This window comes from Arachis stenosperma, chromosome 10 (assembly GCF_014773155.1).
Source record: "Arachis stenosperma cultivar V10309 chromosome 10, arast.V10309.gnm1.PFL2, whole genome shotgun sequence".
Classification (NCBI taxonomy): Eukaryota; Viridiplantae; Streptophyta; class Magnoliopsida; order Fabales; family Fabaceae; genus Arachis; species Arachis stenosperma.
Window position 1 is genome coordinate 29,649,844 of NC_080386.1, and position 18,745 is coordinate 29,668,588.

An 18,745-nucleotide genomic window follows, 5' to 3' on the forward strand; every position below is an offset into this window, starting at 1 on the left:
TTATGTTTTGGGTCATATTTGTGTTTTTCTCTCTCATCATTAAAAATTCAAAAAAAATAAAAAATATCTTTTCCTTTTTTCTCTCAAAATTTAGAAAATTTGAGTTGACTTAGTAAAAAAATTTTAAAATTAGTTAGTTCTTATAAGTCAAGTCAAAATTTTCAATTTTAAAAATCTTATCTTTTCAAAATCTTTTTTAAAAATCAAATCTCTTTTACTGTTATCTTATGATTTTCGAAAATTTAAAACTATTTTTCAAAATATTTTTCTTATTTTATTTCAAATTTTTGAAACTTAACTAACAAGTAATGTGATTGATTCAAAAATTTGAAGTTTGTTACGTTATTGTTCAGAAAGGTTCAATCTTTAAATTTTAGAATCATATCTTTTAGTTTCTTGTTAGTCAAGTAAGTAATTTTAATTTTAAAAATTAAATCTTTTCCAACCATATCTTTTTAATCATATCTTTTTATCATATCTTTTTAAATTTTATCTTTTTCAAAAATTTGATTTCAAAATATCTTCTTATCTTCTTATCTTTTCAAAATTAATTTTCAAATCTTTTTCAACTAACTAATTGACTTTTTATTTGTTTCTTATCTTTTTCAAAACTACCTAACTAATTTTCCCTATCAATTTTTCGAAAATATGTCATCCTTTTTCAAAATTTTTTTAATTAACTAATTGTTTTAAATTTTAATTTTAATTTTAATTCTTCCTTTAATTTTCGAAAATCACTAACCCTTTTTCAAAATTAATTTTTGAATTCTCCCCCTCTCATCTTCTTCTATTTATTTATTTATTTACTAACACTTCTCTTCATCTCAAGCATCTGAACCTATCTTCACCCTTGTGTTTGGATTTTAACTCTTCTCCTTCTTCTATTCCTTTCTTCTTCTACTAACATAAAGGAATCTCTATACTGTGACATAGAGGATTCCTCTTCCTTTTCTGTTCTCTTCTTTCTTATATGAGCAGGAACAAGGAAAAAAACATTCTTGTTGAAGCTGATCCTGAACCTGAAAGGACTCTGAAGAGAAAACTAAGAGAAGCTAAATTACAACAATCTAGAGACAACCTTACTGAAATTTTCGAACAAGAAAAGGATATGGCAGCCGAACCCAACAACAATAATGTAAGGAGAATGCTTGGTGATTATACTACACCTACTTCCAAGTTTGATGGAAGAAGCATCTCAATTCCTGCCATTGGAGCAAATAATTTTGAGCTGAAACCTCAACTAGTTGCTCTAATGCAACAAAACTGCAAGTTTCATGGACTTCCATCAGAAGATCCCTACCAGTTTTTAACTAAGTTCTTGCAGATATGTGAGACTGTTAAGACTAATGGAGTAGATCCTGAAGTCTACAGGCTCATGCTTTTTCCTTTTGCTGTAAGAGACAGAGCTAGAACATGGTTGGACTCACAACCTAAGGATAGCCTGGACTCTTGGGATAAGCTGGTCACGTCCTTCTTGGTTAAATTCTTTCCTCCTCAAAAGTTGAGCAAGCTTAGAGTGGATGTTCAAACCTTCAAGCAAAAAGATGGTGAGTCCCTCTATGAAGCTTGGGAAAGATACAAACAGATGACCAAAAAGTGTCATTCTGACATATTTTCAGAATGGACCATGATAGATATATTCTATTATGGTCTGTCTAAGTTCTCTAAGATGTCACTGGACCATTCTGCAGGTGGATCCATTCACATAAAGAAAACGCCTGCAGAAGCTCAGGAACTTATTGAAATGGTTGCAAATAACCAATTCATGTACACTTCTGAGAGAAATTTCGTGAATAATGAGACGCCACAGAGGAAGAAAGTTCTTGAAATTGATGCTCTGAATGCTATATTGGCTCAGAACAAAATATTGATTCAGCAAGTCAACATGATTTCTCAAAGTCTGAATGGATGGAAAAATGCATCCAACAGCACTAAAGAGGCATCTTCTGAAAAAGAAGCTTATGATCCTAAAAACCTTGCAATGGTAGAGGTAAATTACATGGGGGAAGCCTTTGGCAACACCTATAACCCCTCATGGAGAAATCATCCAAATTTCTCATGGAAGGATCAACAAAAGCCTCAACAAGGCTTTAATAATGGTGGAAGAAACAGGTTTAGCAATAGCAAGCCTTTTCCATCATCTTCTCAGCAACAGACAGAGAATTCTGAGCAGAGCACCTCTAACTTAGCAAACATAGTCTCTGATCTGTCTAAGGCCACTTTAAGTTTCATGAGTGAAACAAGGTCCTCCATCAGAAATTTGGAGGCACAAGTGGGCCAGCTGAGTAAGAAAGTCACTGAAACTCCTCCTAGTACTCTCCCAAGCAATACTGAAGAGAATCCAAAAAGAGAGTGCAAGGCCATTAACATAATCAACATGGCTGAACCTAGAGAGGAAGGAGATGACGTGAATCCCAATGAGGAAGACCTCATGGGACGTCTCTTAAGCAAGAAGGAGTTCCTTATTGAGGACTTAAAGGAATCTGAAGGTCATATAGAGACCATAGAGATCCCATTAAACCTCCTTCTGCCATTCATGAGCTCTGAAAACTATTCTTCCTCTGAAGAGGATGAAGATGTAACTGGAGAGCAAGTTGCTCAATATCTAGGAGCTATCATGAAGCTGAATGCCAAGTTGTTTGGTAATAAGACTTGGAAAAGTGAACCTCCCTTGCTCATTGGTGAACTAGATACATGGGTTCAACAAACTTTACCTCAAAAGGAACAAGATCCTGGTAAATTCTTAATACCCTATACCATAGGCACCATGACCTTTGAAAAGGCTTTGTGTGACCTAGGGTCAGACATAAATCTTATGCCACTCTCTGTAATGGAGAATCTGGGGATCATTGAGGTACAGCCTGCCATATTCTCATTGCAAATGGCAAACAAGTCAGTAAGACAAGCTTATGGATTGGTAGAGGACGTGTTGGTAAAGGTGGAAGGCCTTTACATCCCTGCTGATTTCATAATCTTAGACACTAGGAAGGAGGAGGATGAATGCATCATCCTTGGAAGACCTTTCCTAGCCACAGCAGGAGCTGTGATAGATGTTAACAGAGGAGAATTAGTCCTTCAATTGAATGGGGACTACCTTGTGTTCAAGACTTAATGGTGTTCTTCTTTAACAATGGAGAGGAAACATGAAAAGCTTCTCTCAGTACAGAGTCAAACAGAGCCCCCACAATCAAACTCTAAGTTTGGTGTTGGGAGGCCAAAGCCAAACTCTAAGTTTGGTGTTGAATCCCCATATTCAAACTCTAAGTTTGGTGTTGGGAGTCTACAACATTGACCTGATCACCTTTGAGGCTCCATGAGAGCCCACTGTCAAGCTAGTGACATTAAAAGAGCACTTATTGGGAGGCAACCCAATTTTTTATTTAACTAATTTTATTTTTATTTTATTGTTCTTTTATGTTTTCTTAGGTTCATGATCATGTGGAGTCACAAAATAAATACAAAAATTAAAAACAAAATAAAAAACAGCAGAAAAAATAGCACACCCTGGAGGAAGGGCTTACTGGCGTTTAAACGCCAATAAGGAGCATCTGGCTGGCGTTCAACGCCAGAACAGAGCATGGATCTGGCGCTGAACGCCAGAAACAAGCATGGAACTGGCATTCAATGCCAGAAACATGCTGCAAATGGGCGTTGAACGCCCAAAACAAGCATGAAGCTGGCGTTCAACACCAGAAAAAGCATCAATCTGGCGTTGAACGCCAGGATTGCATGAAAAGGGCATTTTACACGCCTCATTGGTGCAGGGATGTAAATCCTTGACACCTCAGGATCTGTGGACCCCACAGGATCCCTACCTACCTCCACTCACCTTCTCTCCTCTTCACACAATCTAATAACACTCTTTCCCAAAACCCTTCACCAATCACCTCAATCTCTCTTTCCCATCATCTCTTCACCACTCACATCCTTCCACTCTTCCCCATAAACCCCACCTACCTTCAAAATTCAAAAACTCTTTCCCACCCAAACCCACCCTAAATAGCCGAACCTACTCCCTCTCCCTCCACTATATAAACCCCTCCATTCTTCTTCATTTTAACACAACACAACCCTCTCTTCTCCTCCTTGGCCGAAACACAACCCTCTCTCCCTCTCCTCCATATTTTCTTCTTCTTCATCTATTCTTTCTTCTCTTGCTCGAGGGCGAGCAATATTCTAAGTTTGGTGTGGTAAAAGCATAAGCTTTTTTTTTGTTTTTCCATAACCACCTATGGCACCTAAGGCCGGAGAAACCTCTAGAAAAGGGAAAGGGAAGACAAAAGCTTCCACCTCCGAGTCATGGGAGATGGAGAGATTCATCTCTAAAACCCATCAAGACCACTTCTATGATGTTGTGGCCAAGAAGAAGGTGATCCCTGAGGTCCCTTTCAAACTCAAGAAAAATGAGTATCCGGAGATCCGACATGAGATCCAAAGAAGAAGTTGAGAAGTTCTGACCAACCCCATTCAACAAGTCGGAACCTTAATGGTTCAAGAGTTCTATGCCAATGCATGGATCACTAGGAACCATGATCAAAGTGTGAACCCGAATCCAAAGAATTATCTTACAATGGTTCGGAGAAAATACTTAGATTTTAGTCCGGAAAATGTGAGATTGGCGTTTAACTTGCCCATGATGCAAGGAGATGCACGCCCCTACACAAGAAGAGTCAACTTTGATCAAAGGTTGGACCAAGTCCTTATGGACATATGTGTTGAAGGAGCTCAATGGAAAAGAGACTCCAAAGGCAAGCCAGTTCAATTAAGAAGACTGGACCTCAAGCCTGTGGCTAGAGGATGGTTGGAGTTCATCCAACGCTCCATCATCCCCACTAGCAACCGATCTGAAGTTACTGTGGATCGGGCCATCATGATCCATAGCATCATGATTGGAGAGGAAGTAGAAGTTCATGAAGTCATCTCCCTTGAATTCTACAAAATAGCCGAAAAGCTCTCTACCTTGGCAAGGCTAGCTTTTCCTCATCTTATTTGCCATCTATGCTACTCAGCTGGAGTTATCATAGAAGGAGACATCCTCATTGAAGAGGACAAACCCATCACTAAAAAGAGGATGGAGCAAACAAGAGAGCCCACTCATGGATCCCAAGAGACGCATGAGGAAGCTCATCACCAAGGAATCCCAGAGATGCCTCAAGGGATGCACTTTCCTCCCAACAACTATTGGGAACAACTCAACACTTCTCTAGAAGACTAGAGTTATAACATGGATCAATTAAGGGTGAAACATCAAGAACACTCCATCATTCTCCATGAAATTAGAGAAGATCAAAGAGCAATGAGGGAGGATCAACAAAGGCAAGGAAGAGACAAAGAAGAGCTCAAGGACATCATTGGTTCTTCAAGAAGAAAGCGCCACCATCACTAAGGTGGACTCATTCCTTGTTCTTATTTCTCTGTTTTTCGATTTTAAGCTTTATGTTATCTATGTTTGTGTCTTTATTACATGATCATTAGTATGTAGTAACTATGTCTTAAAGCTATGAATAATTCCATGAATCCTTCACCTCTTAAATGAAACATGTTTTTAATACAAAAGAACAAGAAGTACATGAGTTTCGAATTTATCCTTGAATTTAGTTTAATTATATTGATGTGGTGACAATACTTTTTGTTTTCTGAATGAATGCTTGAACAGTGCATATTTTTTATCTTGTTGTTTATGAATGTTAAAATTGTTGGCTCTTAAAAGAATGATGAACAAAGAGAAATGCTATTGATAATCTGAAAAATCATGAAATTGATTCTTGAAGCAAGAAAAAGCAGTGAATAGCAAAAGCTTGCGAAAAAAAAGTGGCGAAAAAAAATAATAGAAAGAAAAAGAAAAAGCAATCAGAAAAAGCCAATAGCCCTTAAAACCAAAAGGCGAGGGTAAAAAGGATCCAAGGCTTTGAGAATCAATGGATAGGAGGGCCCAAGAAAATAAAATCCAAGCCTAAGCGGCTAAATCAAGCTATCCCTAACCATGTGCTTGTGGCATGCAGGTCCAAGTGAAAAACTTGAGACTGAGTGGTTAAAGTCGTGATCCAAAGCAAAAAGAGTGTGCTTAAGAGCTCTGGACACCTCTAACTGGGGACTTTAGCAAAGCTGAGTCACAATCTGAAAAGGTTCACCCAGTCATGTGTTTGTGGCATTTATGTATCCGGTGGTAATACTGGAAAACAAAGTGCTTAGGGCCATGGCCAAGACTCATAAAAGTAGCTGTGTTCAAGAATCAACATACTTAACTAGGAGAATCAATAACACTATCTGAAATTCTAAGTTCCCATAGATGCCAATCATTCTAAACTTCAAAGGATAAAGTGAGATGCCAAAACTGTTAAGAAGCAAAAAGCTACAAGTCCCGCTCATCTAATTAGAACTAATATTCATTGATATTTTGGGATTTATAATATATTCTCTTCTTTTTATCCTAATTGATTTTCAGTTGCTTGGGGACAAGCAACAATTTAAGTTTGGTGTTGTGATGAGCGGATAATTTATACGCTTTTTGGCATTGTTTTTTTAGTAGTTTTTAGTAGGATCTAGCTACTTTTAGGGATGTTTTCATTAGTTTTATGCTAAATTCACATTTCTAGACTTTACTATAAGTTTGTGTGTTTTTCTGTGATTTCAGGTAATTTCTGGCTGAAATTGAGGGACCTGAGCAAAACTCTGATAAAAGGCTGACAAAGGACTGCTGATGCTGTTGGATTCTGACCTCCCTACACTCGAAATGGATTTTCTGGAGCTACAGAACTCCAAATGGCGCGATCTCAACGGTGTTGGAAAGTAGACATTCAGAGATTTCCATCAATATATAATAGTTTATACTTTATTCAATATTAGACGACGTAAACTGGTGCTCAACGCCAGTTCCATGCTGCATTCTGGAGTCAAACGCTAGAAACACGTCACGAACCAGAGTTGAACGCCAAAAACATATTACAACTTGGCGTTCAACTCCAAAAGAAGCCTCTACACGTGTAAAGCTCAATCTCAGCCCAAGCACACACCAAGTGGGCCTTGGAAGTGGATTTCTGCATCAATTACTTACTTCTGAGAGGATGGGATGTAGCCATTGACAACGGTGATGCCCTACATACAGTTTGCCATGGAAAGGAGTACGAAGGATTGGATGAAGGTAGTAGGAAAGCAGAGATTCAGAAGAAACACAGCATCTTCATACGCCTATCTGAAATTTCCATCAATGATTTACATAAGTATTTCTATCTTTATTTTCTGTTTATTTATTATTATTATTGAAAAACTCCATAACCATATAATATCCGCCTAACTGAGAATTTCAAGATGGCCATAGCTTGCTTCATACCAACAATTTCCGTGGGATCGACCCTTACTCACGTAAGGTTTATTACTTTCGACGACCCAGTGCACTTGCTGGTTAGTTGTGGGAGGTTGTGAAGAAAGTGCTGAGTTAGTAAATGCGCACACCAAGTTGAATGCCATTATTAGAGATCACAGTTTCGTGCACCAGTATCCCAAAATCCAAAATACAAATATAGACCCTAATTCTCCTTAAACCTCTAAGAGGTACAAAATAAAGTAGCTGTTCGGAGAGTTAAGTACATATATAAACATAACTATACATGCCTTACAACCTATCTTAGGGTCACCTAGCCTAAGTTTTCACAAGACATTATATATTAAATACAAGAAATCGAAACTATATCTTGGCCGATTTTCCGATAACCCAGAACACCTCAAGCGTTTCCGAACCACAAGCTACACAACTCCAGCCCCCCTCACCAATGATACCCAGCCTCCAAATCTAATCCTCTAGCTTCCAATTTCTCAAATTAACTCCAACTGATAACTAATTTCAATCTAACATCACAATTATCACTATAATCAATATAGAATTTACTAAATCAACATCTCACAAATGGTTGGAGGATTCTTACCTGACCCACAGCTCAAACAAGCTAAACCCGACAATACTCGCAGGTTAACTCGATCCTAAACACCGAAATCGTGTAAAATTCAACATAATTTCACATTGGGTTGCGAAATTAGGAAAGAGAAAATTAAAAAACAAAACATGGATTCCTTACCAAATTGACCACCGGGCTTTGTAGAGATCGACGCTGCGATCGCGTGGCCGCAAACGGTGCAGCGATTGGAGCTCCAGCTTAAAAGTTACAAGGATTTGATTATGGAAGTGAGGGCTCATGTTTTGGAACTCTCTTCTTCCCTCTCTTGAAGCTTCCAGCGTGAATTGTATGTTGAGGGAGAGAGAATTAAGCGTTAAGATTGGGCTCGGTTTATCTCGTTCGACTCAATCTTGGGCCGATTTCTTTAAAATTAGTTTCAAAATTCATATTTTAATTTTCTTTATCATATTAAACCATAAAAATCACATTTCTAATTATCTTGATTAATAATTAATTTATTAGATAATTATTCGTAAATTATTTGGGGTTTACATTCTACCCCCTAACAGAAATTTTCATCCTCGAAAATTTGCTCTCAATTCTCCATATACGCTCCCTCTGATTCAACTGATCTCTTACCATTCATTTTGTCATTCTCCAACATCAATTTAATGTCCTATTCCCCATTCAAGTCTAAGCTAACCCGTTTGTCTCACTCTTAGCATTGTTTAACTCACTTAACGAGTACAAACTTCCTTAATATCTTATTCTGAGTAAATCTATTATAACCTAAGCCACACATTCTCACTCTTCATACTCGATCCTGTGTTAATCCTTGAATCATTCTCATACCCCAAGACTCCTTTCTCTCATCATTACAACTCTAGACTCACCAAAATCACTGTGCTTCTGCAGCGTTACTCTAATTATAAGCCCCCAAGATTCAAAATCGTTCACTTATTCAGCCAGAGCATTCCCTGAATCACTCCATCTTTCTAACTAAATGTTATCGACCTTTGCCCTTGCTGCAAGAGTCCTAATCCCTAGGCATCTCCATCACCTAATCCATTATCACCTCCATAACAATTCCTAGGTTATCTGCTCCATTCCTTTAGTAGTAGCTCCCACAGCAGCAACCATATTCTCCAGAGCAGCTTGAAAATCAATCGTACTACCTTGCTCGCATTAACAAGACGCCATTTGGGTCTTGTCAACACCGAACAATTGATATTAAGGTGATCAGTCTTAATATCTAAAGTCTAGTGCTTCGAATCTCCAAAAGTAATGCTCATGAATATTTATGCTATATATGTCAAGCAGACATCCTAAATAGCATGTACACACAGCCATAGTATGCTTAGAAGCATATAGTCATTCCATTCCCGAGGCTCTACGGGAATGAACTGCTTTGATACCATAATGTAACAGCCTACCAAACAGACTCTTATGCTTAAGTCATAAAGCTGAGGTGGCAAGGTATTACGACCTCTAAAAGTAAAAATGTATAAATATATAATAATAATAATAATAATAATAATAATAATAATAATAATAATAATAATAATAATAATAATAATAATAATAATAATAATAGTTGAAAGAAATTTATATCGAAGAGCATGTGAAGAAAAGTTTAAAATAATAGTTATGACACTCACGTAAACGGAAGACTTGCGTACGAAGAAAACTAAGGTTCATAAAGCTAAATAAATAGAAAGTAAGAGCAGGGAGTCAAGGATACAAAATAACAAGCTCCTAACTCAGCCTACGAAACCAAGGCTGGGCGGAGAAATATTTACATACATATATACGTATCCCAAAATCCAAAATACAAAGATAGACCCTAATTCTCCTTAAACCTCTAAGAGGTACAAAATAAAGTAGCTGTTCGGAGGGTTAAGTACATATATAAACATAACTATACATGCCATACAACCTATCTTAGGGTCACCTAGCCTAAGTTTTCACAAGACATTACATATTAAATACGAGAAATCGAAACCATATCTTGACCGATTTCCCGATAACCCGGAACACCTCAAGCATTTCTGAACCACAAGCTCCACAACTCCAGCCCCCTCACCAACGATATCCAGCCTCCAAAGCTAATCCTCTAGCTTCCAATTTCTCAAATTAACTCCAACTGATAGCCAATTTCAATCTAACATCACAATTATCACTATAATCAATGTAGAGTTCACTAAATCAACATCTCACAAAAGGTTGGAGGGTTCTTACCAGACCCACAGCTCAAACAAGCTAAACTCGACAATACTCGCAAGTTAACTCGAACCTAAACACCGAAATCATGCAAAATTCAACATAATTTCACATTGGGTTTCGAAATTGGGGAAGATAAAATTGAAAATAAAAACATGGATTTTTTACCAAATTGACCATTGGACTTTGTAAAGCTCTACGCTGCGGTCGCGTGGTCGCAAACGGGGCGGCGATTGAAGCTTCGGATCAAAAGTTACAAGGATTTGATTATGGAAGTAAGGGTTTGTGTTTTGGAACTCTCTTCTTCACTCTCTTGAAACTTCCAGCATGAATTGTATGTTGAGGGAGAGAGAAGATGGCTGAAGCCATCTTTATTAAGTGTTAAGATTGGGCTGGTTCACCTTGTTTGGTTCGTTCGGCTCAATTTTGGGCCGATTTCTTTAAAATTGGTGTCAAAATTTATATTTTAATTTTCTCTATCATATTAAACCATAAAAATTATATTTCTAATTATCTTGATTAATAATTAATTTATTAGCTAATTATTCATTAATTATTTGGGGTTTACAGTCGCCATCACCGTTGTTCGTGCTCGCCGTTGGGGAAGCTATCTCCGGAGAAGCTGAAGGTGAAGGCAAAGGAGGGAAGGAAGCCGCATGGTGGACGAAATTGTGATCATGCTTGTATCATTTGTGATCAATGTTCTTTATTATGGCACTGGTTGAATTCACAACTCCGTTCAACTAACCAGCAAGTGTACTGGGTCGTCCAAGTAATAAACTTTACGTGAGTAAGGGTCGATCCCACAGAGATTGTTGGTATGAAGCAAGCTATGGTCACCTTGCAAATCTCAGTTAGGCAGATTAAAATTGTTTATGGGTTCGAAAATAGAAATAATAAAAGGGATAGAATACTTATGCAGATTCATTGGTAGGAATTTCAGTTAAGTATATGAAGATGCTGTATGGCTCAAGAACGCCTGCTCTCCTACTGCTTCAACTCAGTCCTTCTTACTCCTTTCCATGGCAAGCTGTGTATAGGGGTTCACCATCAGCGGTGGCTACTTTCAATCCTCTCGGGAAAATGGTCCTCTGCGGCTGTCACTCGCATGGCTAATCGTCTGGAGGCATCACCCATGGTTGATGGCTACATCCCATCCTCGCAGTGAAAACTACGCTCACGCACTCTGTCACAGCACGGCTAATCACTGGTTGGTTCCTGCGCCTACTGGAATAGAATCCCTTGATTCTTTTGCGTTTGTCACTAACGCCCAGCACTTGCAAGTCTGAAGCACGTCACAGTCATTCATTACCGGAATCCTACTCGGAATACCACAGACAAGGTTAGACTTTCCGGATTCCCAGGATCCTACTCGGAATACCACAGACAAGGTGAGACTTTCCGGATCCTCATAAATGCCGCCATCTATCTAGCTTATACCACGAAGATTCTGTTGGGGAATCTAAGAGATACACATTCAAGCTCGGTTGCATGTAGAACGGAAGTGGTTGTCAATCACGCGCGTTCATAAGTGAGAATGATAATGAGGGTTATCTAATCATCACATTCATCATGTTCTTGGGTGCGAATGAATATCTTGGAATAAGAATAAGAGAGAATTGAATAAAAGAAAATAGAATTGCATTAATACTTGAGGTACAGCAGAGCTCCACACCCTTAATCTATGGTGTGCAGAAACTCCACCGTTAAAAATACATAAGCAAAAGGTTCAGGCATGGCCGAATGGCCAGCCCCCATGGTCTAAGAACTATGCGTTCAAAGATCTGATCCTAAGATCTAAAGTGATCAAAAGATGTCAAATACATTAGTTAAATGTTCTATTTATAATAAACTAGCTCCTAGGGTTTACATGAGTAAGTAATTGATGCATAAATCCACTTCCGGGGCCCACTTGGTGTATGCTTGGGCTGAGCTTGATCAATCCACGAGCTGAGGCTCCTCTTGGAGTTGAACTCCGAGTTATGACGTGTTTTGGGCGTTCAACTCCGGATCATGACGTTTTTCTGGCGTTTAACTCCAGACAGCAGCATGTACTTGGCGTTCAACGCCAAGTTACGTCGTCATTCTTCGAATAAAGTATGGACTATTATATATTGCTGGAAATCCCTGGATGTCTACTTTCCAACGCCGTTGAGAGCGCGCCAATTGGAGTTCTGTAGCTCCAGAAAATCTATTTCGAGTGCAGGGAGGTCAGATTCCAACAGCATCAGCAGTCCTTTTGTCAGCCTTTTTCAGAGTTTTGCTCAAGTCCCTCAATTTCAGCCAGAATTTACCTGAAATCACAGAAAAACACACAAACTCATAGTAAAGTCCAGAAATGTGAATTTAACATAAAAAACTAATGAAAACATCCCTAAAAGTAGTTTGAACTTACTAAAAACTACCTAAAAACAATGCCAAAAAGCGTATAAATTATCCGCTCATCACAACACCAAACTTAAATTGTTGTTTGTCCCCAAGCAACTGAAAATCAAATAGGATAAAAAGAAGAGAATATACTATAAATTCCAATAATATCAATGAATATTAATTATAATTAAATGAGCAGGACTTGTAGCTTTTTGCTTCTGAACAGTTTTGGCATCTCACTTTTTCCTTTGAAGTTTAGAATGATTGGCTTCTCTAGGAACTTAGAATTTCGGATAGTGTTATTGATTTTCCTAGTTAAGCATGTTGATTCTTGAACACAGCTACTTATGAGTCTTGGCCGTGGCCCTAAGCACTTTGTTTTCCAGTATTATCACCAGATACATAAATGCCACAGACACATAACTGGGTGAACCTTTTCAGATTGTGACTCAGCTTTGCTAGAGTCCCCAGTTAGTGGTGTCCAGAGCTCTTAAGCACACTCTTTTGCCTTTGGATCACGACTTTAACCACTTGGTCTCAAGCTTTTCACTTGGACCTTCATGACACAAGCACATGGTTAGGGACAGCTTGATTTAGCCGCTTAGGCCTGGATTTTATTTCCTTGGGCCCTCCTATCCATTGATGCTCAAAGCCTTGGATCCTTTTTACCCTTGCCTTTTGGTTTTAAGGGCTATTGGCTTTTTCTACTGCTCCTTCTTTTTCTATATACTCTCTTTTTTTTTTTTCGAATGCTTCTTCTTTTTCACTGCTTTTTCTTGCTTCAAGAATCAATTTCATGATTTTTCAGATCCTCAATAACATTTCTCTTTGTTCATCATTCTTTCAAGAGCCAACAATTTTAACATTCATAAACAACAAGATCAAAAGACATATGCACTGTTCAAGCATTCATTCAGAAAACAAAAGTATTGTCACCACATCAATATAATTAAACTAAATTCAAGGATAAATTCGAAATCCATGTACTTCTTGTTCTTTTGAATTAAAACATTTTTCATTTAAGAGAGGTGAAGGATTAATGGAATTTATTCATAGCTTTAAGGCATGGTTACATACTAATGATCATGAAATAAAGACACAAAACATAGATAAACACAATATTAAAAACCGAAAAGCAGAAAGAAATAAAGAACAAGGAATGAATCCACTTGAGTGAGGGTGGCGCCTTCTTGAAGGTCCAATGGTGCTCTTTGAGCTCCTCTATGTCTCTTCCTTGCTTCTGTTGAATAATTCCTAGTGATTTTGGTGTTCCTCCCCTTAGTTGCTTCCAATATTTGTGTGGAGGACAACTTATTCCCTGAGTTATCTCAGGGATCTCTTGATTTGCAGCCACATGTTCTACCACTGAGCTATGACGGCTTATATTAGTCTTTCCATCTCCCATGACTCAGAGATGGAAGCTTTTGTCTTCCCTTTGAGGTTTCTCTGGCCTTAGGTGCCATTAATGGTAATGAAAAAGCAAAAAGCTATGCTTTTACCACACCAAACTTAAAATATTGCTCGCCCTCGAGCAAGAGAAGAAAGAAGAGAAGAAGAAGAAGAAGAAGAAAATGGAGGAGAGTGAGGGGAGATGGATTTGGCTATATGGGTGGGATTGGGTGGGAAGGAGAACTTGAATTGTAAAGGTAGGTGGGGTGTGTGGGGAAGAGTGGATAAATGTGGGTGGTGAGTGAAAAACAGAAGGGATGACCATGAATGGAGAGAGAGAGAGGGCGAGGTAGGTGGGGATCCTGTGAGTTTCACAGATCCTGAGGTGATCCTGTGGGGTCCACAGATCCTGAGGTGATCCTGTGGGGTCCATGATGAGCGGATAATTTGTACGCTTTTTGGCATTGTTTTTAGTATGTTTTTAGTATCTTTTAGTTAGTTTTTAGTATATTTTTATTAGTTTTTAGTAAAAATTCACTTTTCTGGACTTTACTATGAGTTTGTGTGTTTTTCTGTGATTTCAGGTATTTTCTGACTGAAATTGAAGGTTCTGAGCAAAAATCTGATTCAGAGACTGGAAAGGACTGCAGATGCTGTTGGATTCTGACCTCCCTGCACTCGAAGTGGATTTTCTGGAGCTACAGAAGCCCAATTGGCGCGCTCTCAACGGCATTGGAAAGTAGACATTCTGGGCTTTCCAGCAATATATGATAGTCCATACTTTGCCCAAGATTTGATGGCCCAAACCGGCGCTCAAAGTCACCCTCAGGAATTCCAGCGTTAAACGCCGGAACTGGCATAAAACTTGGAGTTAAACGCCCAAACTGGCATAAAAGCTGGCGTTTAACTCCAAAAAAGGTCTCTACACGAAAATGCTTCATTGCTCAGCCCAAGCACACACCAAGTGGGCCCGGAAGTGGATTTTTCTGTCATTTACTCATTTCTGTAAACCTTAGGATACTAGTTTACTATTAATAGGACCTTTTGACATTGTATCTGTACCTCATGACATTTTTACACGTTTCATTGTATACATTCCACGGCATGAGTCTCTAAACCCCATGGTTGGGGGTGAGGAGCTCTGCTGTGTCTTGATGGATTAATGCAATTACTACTGTTTCTTATTCAATCATGCTTGCTTCCATTCTAAGATATCACTTGCTCTTAACCCGGATGAATGTGATGATCCGTGACACTCATCATCATTCTCAACTATGAACATGTGCCTGACAACCACCTCTGTTCTACTTTAGATTGAGTAGATATCTCTTGGATTCCTTAACAAGAATCTTCGTGGTATAAGCTAGAACTGATGGCGGCATTCAAGAGAATCCGGAAGGTCTAAACCTTGTCTGTGGTATTCTGAGTAGGATTCAATGATTGAATGACTGTGACGTGCTTCAAACTCCTAGCAGGCGGGGCGTTAGTGACAGACGCAAAAGGATCGATGGATTCTATACCGGCCTGACCGAAAACCGACAGCTGATTAGCCATGCTGTGACAGAGCATAGGAACATTTTCACTGAGAGGATGGGAGGTAGCCACTGACAACGGTGAAACCCTACATACAGCTTGCCATGGAAGGAGTCTTGCGTGTTTGATGAAGAAGACAGTAGGAAAGTAGAGATTCAGAAGATGGAGCATCTCCAAAGCCTCAACCTATTCTCCATTACTGCAAAACAAGTACCTATTTCATGTTCTTTTGCTTTTTACAATCAATCCTGATAATTTCTGATATCCTGACTAAGATTTACAAGATAACCATAGCTTGCTTCAAGCCGACAATCTCCGTGGGATCGACCCTTGCTCACGCAAGGTATTACTTGGACGACCCAGTGCACTTGCTGGTTAGTTGTGCGGGATTGCAAAAGTGTGATTGCAATTTCGTGCACCAAGTTTTTGGCGCCGTTGCCGGGGATTGTTCGAGTTTGGACAACTGACGGCTTATCTTGTTGCTTAGATTAGGACTGTTTTATTTTTGTTGGTTTAGAGTCTTTTAGTTGAGTCTAGTTTCATATTCTAAGTTTGGTGTCAATTGCATGCTTTTGTTTTTCTTTTAAAATTTTCGATTTTGCATGTTCTTAGTCCCTTTTTGATTCATAAAAATTCTAAGTTTGGTGTCCTCTTTGTGTTTTCCTTTAAAATTTTCGAAAAATTAGTGTTTGATTTTCTAAAAATTTTAAGTTTGGTGTCTTTTTGTTGTTTTTCTCTTTCCTCTTTTCAAAAATCAAATCTTTTTCATAAAAATTTTTCAATCATATCTTTTTAATTGCTATTTTCAAAATCTTTTTAGTTAACTGATTGATTTAGTTCTCAATTTGCTTTGATCTTGTTTTCTTTTTTATTTTCGAATTTTTTTTTATTTTAATTTCCTTTTGTTTTATTTTAATTTTTCGTTTAATTCAAAAAAAAAAACAAAATTTATCTATTTGCAATCATTATCATTTCCCTTTTGTCCATTATGGACCTAAGAGGGATTGATCAGTCCAAAAGGACTCTGGGGTCATATGCTAACCCCAGTACAGCTGCATATGGGAGTAGCATCTGTACACCTCCCATCAAAGCAAGCAGCTTTGAGCTAAACCCTCAACTCATTATCATAGTGCAGCAAAATTGCCAGTATTCCGGTCTTCCACAGGAAGAACCTACTGAGTTTCTGGCACAGTTCTTACAAATTGCTGACACAGTACATGATAAAGAGGTAGATCAGGATGTCTACAGACTATTACTGTTTCCATTTGCTGTAAAAGATCAAGCTAAAAGGTGGTTGAATAACCAACCTACAGCAAGCATAAAGACATGAAAACAGTTGTCAGACAAATTCCTGAATCATTTTTACCCTCCAAAGAGGATGACACAGCTAAGGCTGGACATCCAAGGCTTTAAACAAGAGGATAATGAATCCCTTTATAATGCCTGGGAGAGGTATAGAGGTATGCTTAGAAAATGCCCCTCTGAAATGTTTTCAGAGTGGGTACAGTTAGACATCTTCTACTATGGGCTCACAGAAAAAGCTCAGATGTCTTTAGACCACTCAGCTGGTGGATCTATACACATGAGGAAGACAATTGAAGAAGCTCAAGAGCTTATAGACACTGTTGCTAGAAACCAATACTTATACTCTAGCAATGAGTTCGTTCCAAAGGAGGAAGTCATGGCATTAGTCACTGATCCTAATCCTCAAGAACAGATGAATGAGCTTAATCAACAATTGCTCCTGATGACAGAACAGTTAGCAGAATTTAAAGAAATGCTCCATGATACTAAGGTTGCTAACAAGAACATAGAACTGCAGTTGAATCAAGCAAAACAGCAATTATCTAAACAAATAACAAAAGAATGTCAAGCAGTTCAACTGAGGAGTGGGAGAGCACTGAATACCACTGCTCAAAGGAGCAAAAAGCCAAACAAGGAACAATTGACAGAGGACAACCAAACCACTGTTCAAAATCCCTCTGAGGACAGTAAGAGCCCAGAGAGGAATATTGGCGTTCAAACGCCAGAAAGGGAAGGAAAGCTGGCGTTAAACGCCCATTCCTTGCCCAGTTCTGGCGTTCAAACGCCAGAAAAGGGGGAAAAGTTGGCGTTAAACGCCCATTTTCCACCCAATCCTGGCGTTCAGACGCCAAGGGAGGATCAGACACCTGAGAGTGCTGACAATAATCCCTCTAACAAGGCTTCTTCAACCACTTCTGTAAGGAATAAACCTGCAGCATCTAAGGTTGAAGAATATCAAGCCAAGATGCCTTATCCTCAGAAACTCCGCAAAGCGGAACAGGATAAGCAATTTGCCCGCTTTGCAGACTATCTAAGAACTCTTGAAATAAAGATTCCGTTTGCAGAGGCACTTGAGCAAATACCCTCTTATGCTAAGTTCATGAAAGAGATCTTAAGTCATAAGAAGGATTGGAGAGAAACTGAAAAAGTGTTTCTCACTGAAGAATGCAGTGCAGTCATTCTGAAAAGCTTACCAGAAAAGCTTCAAGATCCTGGAAGCTTTATGATACCATGCACATTAGAAGGTGCTTGCACCAAGACAGCTCTATGTGATCTTGGAGCAAGCATCAATCTAATACCTGCATCCACTATCAGAAAGCTTGGGTTGGCTGGAGAAGTCAAACCAACCAGGATATGCCTCCAACTTGCTGATGGCTCCATTAAACACCCATCAGGCATAATAGAGGACATGATTGTCAAGGTTGGGCCCTTTGCCTTTCCCACTGACTTTGTGGTGCTGGAAATGGAGGAGCACAAGAGTGCAACTCTCATTCTAGGAAGACCTTTCCTAGCAACTGGACGAACTCTCATTGATGTACATAGAGGGGAAGTAACCCTCAGAGTCAATGAAGATGAGTTCAAGTTGAATGCTGTAAAAGCTATGCAGTATCCAGACACACCAAATGACTGCATGGGCACTGACATTATTGACTCTCTGGTAGAAGAGATCAATATGGCTGAAAGCCTAGAATCAGAGCTTGAGAACATCTTCAAAGATGCTCAACCTGATCAAGAAGAACTAGAGGAAGCAAAGGAATTTTCGAAAATTCCTCAGGAGGAGGATAAACCTCCCAAACCTGAACTCAAACCTCTACCACCATCCCTGAAGTATGCATTTCTGGGAAAAGGTGACACTTTTCCAGTGATTATAAGCTCTGCTTTAAATCCACAGGAAGAGGAAGCATTGATTCAAGTGCTAAGGACACACAAGACAGCTCTTGGGTGGTCCATAAGTGATCTCAAGGGCATTAGCCCAGCTAGATGCATGCACAAGATCCTGTTAGAGGATAATGCCAAACCAGTGGTCCAACCACAGA